The sequence below is a fragment of the Octodon degus genome, unplaced genomic scaffold, assembly GCF_000260255.1.
Source record: "Octodon degus isolate 3935 unplaced genomic scaffold, OctDeg1.0 scaffold00073, whole genome shotgun sequence".
Lineage (NCBI taxonomy): Eukaryota > Metazoa > Chordata > Mammalia > Rodentia > Octodontidae > Octodon > Octodon degus.
In genome coordinates, this window is record NW_004524649.1 from 8,724,132 (window position 1) to 8,733,293 (window position 9,162).

Here is a 9,162-nt window from a genome sequence, read left to right on the forward strand (position 1 = left end):
CTACAGCCCTAATTGAAGACAGTTTAAAAGGGGAAGATATTTGGTTGCTTTCCTTTATGTAAAAATGTTACCCAACATGTTTTCCATATTAAAGTAAAATACAAATCAAAAAAAAAAGAAAAGAAAAAAGAAAGAGGCTGCCGCCCGCCCCTTCCGGCGGCTGGCGCTGGGGCCGCTGCGCGCCCGCCTTGTGGCGCCCGGAGGCCTCCTTTCGGCCGCGGGGAGCCGGGCGAGGGTCCAGGCTGGGCTGCGCGCCGCGGGGCGGCCATGAGGGGCGCCATGTGCTGCGAGAAGTAGAGTCACGTGGCCGAGATGCTTCTCTTCATTGAGGGCCCGGAGGAGGACTGCAGCATCCGCTGCCTCTGCTCCCGCGCGTTCGTGGAGGATCGAAAATTGTGCAATTTGGGACTAAAAGGCTACTACGTCAGAGGCAGTAGCCACAATGCAGGGTCACAAGAGTCTGCAGGACCAGATACACGCAGAGGTAAACCACACGCCGGCTGGAGCGATGAGGATGAGCGTGGAGAGGACCCCCCCCCCCCCCCTCGGGCCCCCCCCCCCCCCCCCCCCGAGCCTAAGCCCAGCAAGCTCAAGCGGAGCCATGAACTGGACATCGATGAAAATGTGGATTCAGACCTTGATGACAGTGATGCCCTTCTAGGGCTGAAGCATGGCTCAGGACAAAAATACGGTGGAATTCAAACCTTCAGTCATCGCCAGGTGAGGTATCTAGAGAAGAATATTAAACGGAGGTCAAAATATCTGGACATGTGCAGACAGATAAAGATGAAAAATACATCTTCTTTACTGAAGAATCAAAAAATCAGTCTTCAAGAAAAGCAAGACTCTGAGTAAGGTAGAAAAATTCCTAAAATGGATCAGTGAACCAGTGGGTGAAGAGGCATCACAGGAGTCGTTCTTTCACGACAATACACAAGACAGTTCCACCAGCAGTGACGCAGAAGAGCAAGGCGTGTCGGTTACAAAAGCTGATGGCCTGCTGGGAGCTCGGAGTCCGGAGCCTGTGGAGTGTCAGGCCAGCTCTTCGGCCAGTGAGCCTGAGACAGAAAAGAAGGAACAGGACAGCCCGGTAGCCGCTGTTCCAGAGACACAGGATTCTGTTGGCCAGGAAACACCAGGCTTTGCGCAGGTAGACACTAAAGCTGAAATTAAAAAGAAGAAAAAGAAAAGGATGAACAGAAAGACAAGTGGCATACCTCCAGAGATAGCTGCTGTTCCTGAGCTCATTAAGTACTGGGCACAGAGGTACAGGCTCTTCTCCCTTTTCGATGACGGGATTAAGTTGGATCAAGAGGGCTGGTTTTCAGTCACGCCTGAGAAGATCACGGAGCACATTGCACGGTGCGTTGGCCAGAGCTTCCGCGTGGCGTCGTCGTGGACGCGTTCTGTGGGGTCGGAGGAAACACCATCCAGTTTGCCTTAGCAGGAGAAAGAGTGATTGCCATTGATATCGACCCTGTTAAGATTGATCTTGCTCGCAATAATGCCGAGGTTTATGGAGTAGCAGATAAGATCGAGTTCATCTGCGGAGACTTCCTGCTGCTGGCTGCCAGCCTCAAGGCCTATGTTGTCTTCCTCAGCCCACCATGGAGAGGGCCAGATTATGCCACTGCAGAGACCTTTGACATCAGAACCATGATGTGTCCTGACGGCTTTGAAATTTTCAGGCTTTCGCAGAAAATTACTAATATTGTTTATTTTCTGCCAAGAAATGCTGACACTGACCAGGTGGCATCCTTAGCTGGGCCAAGGGGACAAGTGGAAATAGAACAGAACTTTCTGAACAATAAATTGAAGACAATCATGGCTTATTTTGGTGACCTGATCCGAAAACCAGCCCCTCCAAACTGTGAGCCAACATAGAGACAGAAGGATCACGTAGTGCGCAGAGATTGATCGTGCATGCTGGGAGTGGCCGTGGGCATTCCCTGGTTCCTGCGCTCGCTCTCTTCCGCATCGCGGGGCACAGGAGCTCGCCTGAGCCACTGGGTGCTGCTAGTGAAGCGCTCCGAGGTCTGGGGGCTGCTAATGAAGTTCTGTGTGCTGCACACATGAGGACCGCAAGCGTGACACAGGACAGGCTGCTCCTGTGGTCATCTCGGCCTGTGTCTGTATGTGCATCTTTACATGTTTGTGTTTTATCTTCTTTGTGTATCTTTACACACATACATCGATGTGTATGTTTATATAAAAATAATTGTTTTAATGTGGAAAAATTCAAAGAAAAAATGAATGGGTAATATTTATCTATCCATTTTACCTCTGTTTAAATAATGTTATACATTTAAGCTGAAAATGTATAATTTAATCCTAGAATGATAGAAAAAGATGTTTCACACCCCCTCTTCTTTACCCTTTATTCATCTACCTAAAGATAATCACAGCTGTGTTAGGACACAAGGGGTGGTGGCCTGCCCTAACGCACCACTTTTCCTCACTGATGCACTGTTAGCGCCCTGCCGACTCTTCTGATCTGTGCGTCCGAAGGCCTCCCCACGCCAGCACGTCCGGGAGCCCCACCTCATTCCTGCGCTTGGCTCTGGGCACGCCACACTCACACCCGCTGCCTGCTGGGGGTCACTGGGTTGCGTCAAGGTTCCACGTCTGTGGGCTGCTCTGCACTGTACGTGAGTGTAGTCCCCGTTGTGAGCACAGCACTGCAGATGCCTCGCAGCGCAGATCGCTAGGGGGCTGCCTTTGGTTGCGGCTGGTCTGATGTCTGAGGTCTCACTGTGACACCTCAGCTGGCCTGTGGCCAGGACCCAGCGTGCTGGGTTGCACTGTGCCCGCCCGCGCCAGTGTCTCCATGTCTTAGCTGACGCACAGCGCTGGGTTGCCGCAGCAGGATGGCTCCCGTCCCCCTCTGGAGAGCTGCCTTGTCCTCGTGGCTCTGGGTCCTCTGGAGTTTGCCTTGAAAGTCCCACTATAAAATGAATGTTTTTGACATTTCCTTTGCAAACCTAATGTGAAGTATGTTTTGTAATAGAGAAGTTTATATTCTTTTTGCATTAAAATGACAATTAAAAGAAAAAAAAGAAAGAAAAGAAAAAAGAAAAACAGGAAGGATCAGTACAAGTCCGATCTGTGCAGTGAGACCCTGTAGTCCTTGTAGATTCTGTACTAAATATGTTTTTTTTTAAAAAAAAAAAATAGTTCTGATATACTGATATGGGCAAGTGGAAAGTACATTTTAAAGTGATATATACAAACTTACTCATAAAAAATACATCAAATGGGGCCGGGGAGATGGCTCAGTGGAATAAGTGCTTCCCCAGCAAGCACAAGGGCCTGAGTTCAATCCCCAGTTCCGAAAAAAAAAAAAAAAAAAAAAAAAAAAAAAGAAATGAATACAGGCATTGTCATGCTAATACCATATAAAATAGGATGTAGACCACCAGGAATCACCAGATACAAAACCAAATATGATGAAACAGTGAAAGGGTCAACCCACCAAGAAGACAGCAATCTAAATGTGCAGGTATTAAACAACAGAGATGATATGTGATGTAAAAACTGATAAACCTGAATGGGAAAATAAAAGCAATCCACAATTAGAGTTAGATCTTTCAACAGTTCTTTTGCAATAATTGAAATAGCACCAGGTCTATTGCTGTGTCCAATGCAGCTATTGAGATTCTCAGAGTGAAGGATGGTGGAGTATGAAGAAATAAAGACAAGAGTCAGAAAAGAAAAGACTGAGATGAGGTGGAGCCCTCTCTCCAGAAGGGGGAAAAGGAACTGCTCAGTGACCACAGCACGCTTATTTACGCTTTTGGCAGGTGAGGTCACGTGACACCCCTCTGCCTAACAACCCATCTGCTTGACTTGTCTCAGGCTCCTGGTGTTCTCTGGTCGGCAGCAGCTTGCTCATATGGCTTGCCTCAGGTACTCTTTGTTCTAAATTGGACTTCACGCCAGCCATGCATGTGGGATTCACGTCCAACTTCAGTCACTCCTCGAAGCTTATATTCTCAGCACTCTAAGAGGTTGGAGGCAGGACAACTGCAATCTCCACCCCACCCTGGGCCACTCACCAAATTAGCTAGACCCTGTCTCAAAATAAAATTTTAGAAAACTGGGTTAAAACTCAGAGGAAAGGCTGAGTTCAATCTCTCGTACTACAGTTAAAAAAATTGAACAAATGAAGAAAATTTTTCAAGGATTTAGAAACTTCAAAAATCATATCAAACTATAGCATCTAATCAAAGTTTATAGAAAAATTCACACAATGACAGTAGGACACACTTAAAGTATCTATAGAACATATACCAAAGTAGAATATTATCTGGACTAAAAACCCAGCCTAAACATATTTAAAAGAATTAAAATCATACAGAATGTATTGTCTGCCCATAACATAAATTAGAAAATCCATTTGACAAAATTAACAAAAATTCTCCAAAAACATGGAAACTAAACAACACACTTCTGTACAATTCAAAGAGCAAAAAAGAACTCTCAAAGGAGATTTAAAAAAAAAACACTTTAAACTAAATGAAGATGGAAATACAAGTTGTAATCAGAATTTGTGAGACACACAGAAAACAGGGCTGAAAGGGGAATGAGGATATATAATAAATAAACAGACAATTAGAAATAAATAGATAATTTTAATAGCCCTATAACCAGTATAAAATAAATTTATAATTTTAAAATTTTGCCAGGAAAGAAAACCTCTGCATCCAGAATTTCTCAGAAAAGTTTTACCCAATGTTTAAAGAAAGATTAACACCAATTCTATAAAATTTCTTCAGAAAATGGGGGAGAGAACACTTCCCAGATAAATGTTGTAAAGCTACCCTTACTCTAATATCAAATAAAAAATAAAGACAGTACAAAAAAATCATAGTCCAATATTCATCATGAATATAGATACAAACATTATCAACTAGATATTAGCAAATAGAATTCAGAAATATATTAAATGAATTATAAAAAGAAGTATGAATAATGATCAATGGAATACCTATTTCTGACAAAAGTAATCAAAAAAAGAGGATATAAATGAAGGACTATTTTGTAGTGTATATATATATATCTATCTATATATATATCTATATATATATCTGTATATATAAAACAGTTAACATAGCTATGCAGCTACTTTCTCTTAGTTCAATGAGAAAGAAGTTTTGGACTAATAGTGTTTAGACAAGATATCATGTCTGCATCTTGTCCTATGAATAACTACTACAAAGACAACAATATGCAATGTATTAATTATTGTAGCTGTCCTAATAACCTTGTTTAAAACTGTCTCCTTGCTACTTCTTTCTCAATAAAATTAATTTAAAAACAGAACAATAATCAAGCACATTTTATTTCAGGGATAGTAGACTGGCTAAATATTCAGAAATTAATGAAGGTAACCCATGATATTAAGAAGCTTAAGAAGAAAAAATCACACAATTATAGCAATTGTTACTGAAAAAACATTTAATAAAGCTTAACATTCACTAATGGTTATAGAATTAACATTTCACTAATGGTGAAAGTCTGAATGTCTTCAGCTAAGATCAGAAGCAAAATATATACACCTGCTCTCCCCATTCATTTGGAGGCAAAATAAATAAATAAATAAATAAATAAAATAAATTTCATTTCTCAGTTGTCATGCTGACCATGTAGACACCACAATTAAAAATGAAAAAATTGTTATGATTTAAACATAACAAAAAGTGCATGTATGCTGAAAATTAAAATACATTGACAGAAATAAGATGTTGAAATATGTAGAAGCATGGTGTTTATGAATTAGAAGAGTCATTACAATATAGATGCTATTACTCCCAAACTGGTTTATAGGTATAATACTATTTGTAGTGAAATGTCAGAATTTTTGTAGATACAGGTAAAATTATTCTAAAATAATATGTCCCAGTGTGCTGTGCCAGCCACACCCCCATGGTGCACTGAGACTTTGATACTGGGAGTGGTGGCACCCTCTTGTTGTAATCCCAGCACTCGGGAGGCTGAAAACAGGAGGATCACTATGTGTCCTATCTGCGTAGTGAGATCCTGTAGACTCTGTACTAAACACATAAAAAATATGAAATTTATTTATCCCACTCTATTCTATTCTAGCTTAATTACATTATGGGCAGATAATTTTTGTTTGGCAAAAGCAAAAACATTTTGAAAAAGAATAGAGTGGGGCAAATCAATCTACTTGATTTTAAGAGATAGTTATATTGCTATAACAGTCCAACTAATATTAGTGGAGAGATTGCACATAGACTGATGTATCAGAAGCAAACTAAGGAATAGACACGTGAAAATATGTACAACTAATGTTAGACAAGGCAGGAAGGCGATTCAGTGGAAGCACGACCTTTCAACAATGGCACTGGAGCAGTTAGGTGTCCATGAGCATAAATAAACAAACAAGCCTTCACCTAAATCTCACACCTAATATAAATATTAACTCACAATAGATTATAGATTTAAAAACAAAATCAATTAAAAAATAAAAAAGACAATAAAAGCTTGGAACCCATGCCTAAGCACAGAGCTCTTAAACATAACACCTAAAGCATGTTCCATTAATAAAAATTTGCAAACTGTATTTCATCAACGTTCAATATTTAGTGGTTGGACATATAATTCAGGACTTCCATTCAACCTCTAGGACCAAAAAATAAAATAAAATAAAAAGGAGTTTGAATTAGGAAAAATGCAGTTAGGCTGGTAAAAAGACCAGAAAGGAGAGAGAGAGAGAAAGAGAGAGAGAGAGAGAGAGAGAGAGAGAGAGAGAGAATCATTGCACACATAAATAAGACATCATTTGAAAAGTAATGAAATCTTGAAAACTTGTGGTGTCTTAATTCATTCTACAAAATTTTTTCCTTTTTTAGCTCATTGCTACTATTGAAAAGTGACCGTCTCACAGCCAAGGTAGCAATGAAAACCTGCTGACTACAAACTATTAGAGAAGCAAGAGAATGCAGCATCTTAAAATGGAACACGTCACCATTTGCCTGGTGTGACAACAATCTGGATTGTAAGAAGAAAACCATCAGCAGCCTCCATCATTAATATGCTAATGTGAGAAGCTTCTATCATTTTCCCAGAAAAACTAGTAAAATATTTTTAAAACAATTATTTAAGTTGTCATAAGAAGACCATGTAGCAAATGAAGAAATAAGTACTTCAGAACATCCACTAAGGTGGGGGAGATGATTCAGTGGAATAAGTGCTTACCTGGCAAATGCAAGGACCTGAGTTCAATCCCCGGTTCTGCCAAAAAGTGAAAAATAAAATAAAGTATCAAGTGATCTATCTGGAGCAAAAACCATCTTTGGTCTGGGAGATAGCTCAGTAGAATAAGTGTTTGCCTGGCAAGTGCAAGGGCCTGAGTTCTATCCCTGGCTCCAACCAAAAAAGAAAAAAAAAAATCTACTAAGACAATGAATCTGCTGTATTTGAACCAGGACTCCTCTGTGTTTTCTCAATCCCAGGTCAGCTGGACAAACACTAATTGGTAGCCCCAATCACAAGAGCACTTATTCCCAAAGGTTTCAGAAGGCTACTTATCTTCCAAAAGGGCAAATGATCAGCATCTTTCATCCTCTTGAGCTGTTATGGTCTCTACTCCATGTGTTACTGAGGCTACATTATAGGTAAGAGTGGTTGAGGAGTAGGAGCTTCCTTTGTCCATCGAGCTCCACCAGCTGGAAGAGGAGTTCCTTGAGAAAGAAGCAGGACATAATTCAGCGAGCTTTGAACTGCTTTAAGAATATTTAAATTTCTAAAAGAACTGACTTCATTTGCAAAAGAGTGAAGGAACTCAAGCCAAGAGTACACTAAAAATCAATGGACCTTGCAGTGAAAGACTGCTGGGAACACACTGAGGATATTAGCTAAACTAGTTTGCCTGCTTGGCAGAAGAAAAATGAAGAAGGAGGCAGATGACCATTTCTGTTGGTCCCAAGTCATCAAAACCTCTGATCTCGGAAACTACCCTTTCAGCGGAAGCCAAATCTGAAGTAATGCATCTCCAAAGCATTTATGCCTAAGATGTTGGGGAGAATAATGGAGCAATTAACCAGCATTACTGGGGCTTAAAATCTGAATGTGTTTAGGGAAATGGCCACAGGACATATGCTAAGGCCATTGGCATCTAAGTGTGCCTGTGAGATTACTAAAAAGTGCACTTCACAGAGCACAGAGCCAAGCTTCACACGTTGAGTGGGAAAGAGACTGTACTAAAATAATCCACTTAGTCATTAAACAAATAAGCAACCAAGTAAGAACAGTATGTGCCAGGCTGACCCTGCCCCCGGGGCCTGCTGACACAGCAATTGAGACTGGGCATGGTGGTGTGCACCTGTGATCCCAGCACTTGGGAGGGTAAAAACAGGAGGATGACTATGAGTCTGATCTGTGTAGTGAGACCCTATAGACCATGTACTAAATACATTTAAAAAAGAACAGCAGATATTTTGGAGGAAGGTGCTAGTATCTAAATTTGCTATAATATATTCAACATGCAATCTAAGATGTTTAGTTTCTATAAAAATTATAAAGCATGCAAAGAAATAGAAATGCATAACCCTTACACTGGGAGAAACAAATGGAGGCAACATAAATTTTCTTACAATGACTAGCTGTCAGATTTAAAAAATAAAGACTCCAAAGTAGGCACTATAAGTATACTGCAGGGACTGAGAAGAATCACAATTAAAGAAGTAAAAGAACGTGTGATGCTAAGGTTGATATAAATGCAAAATACCAATAGTGTGATAAAAACTATAGAAAAGAGTCAAATAGATCCTGAAATTGGAAGATGTAATAACAGAAATAAAATATCCACTAAAAGAGCTCAGCATTAGGTTTAAATTGGCATAAGAAAAAATAAATAAGTTTGAAGATAGATGGACAAAGATTATGCAATCTGAAAGAAAAGAAAAATGGATAAAGAAAAATGAAGGGCCTCAGAGAAACATGAAATATATTATGTAGATGGATGCACATGTAATAGGTTCACGAGAAAGAGAAGAATACTTGAAAAACATTTACCTACGCATCCAGTAAGTTCAACAGTCTTCAAGCAGTATAAAATGAGAGTTTTACAGCTACTCTTCTGTTTGTTTGTTTATTGCATTTAGTACATAAATACATAATATTTATTACATATTTAGT

General features: G+C 40.2%; 1 pseudogene; it reads left to right on the plus strand.

The window, feature by feature from the left end:
- Window positions 1-312: 312 nt before the first annotated feature.
- LOC101573478 lies at window positions 313-1,894 on the plus strand (annotated as a pseudogene).
- Window positions 1,895-9,162: the final 7,268 nt, after the last annotated feature.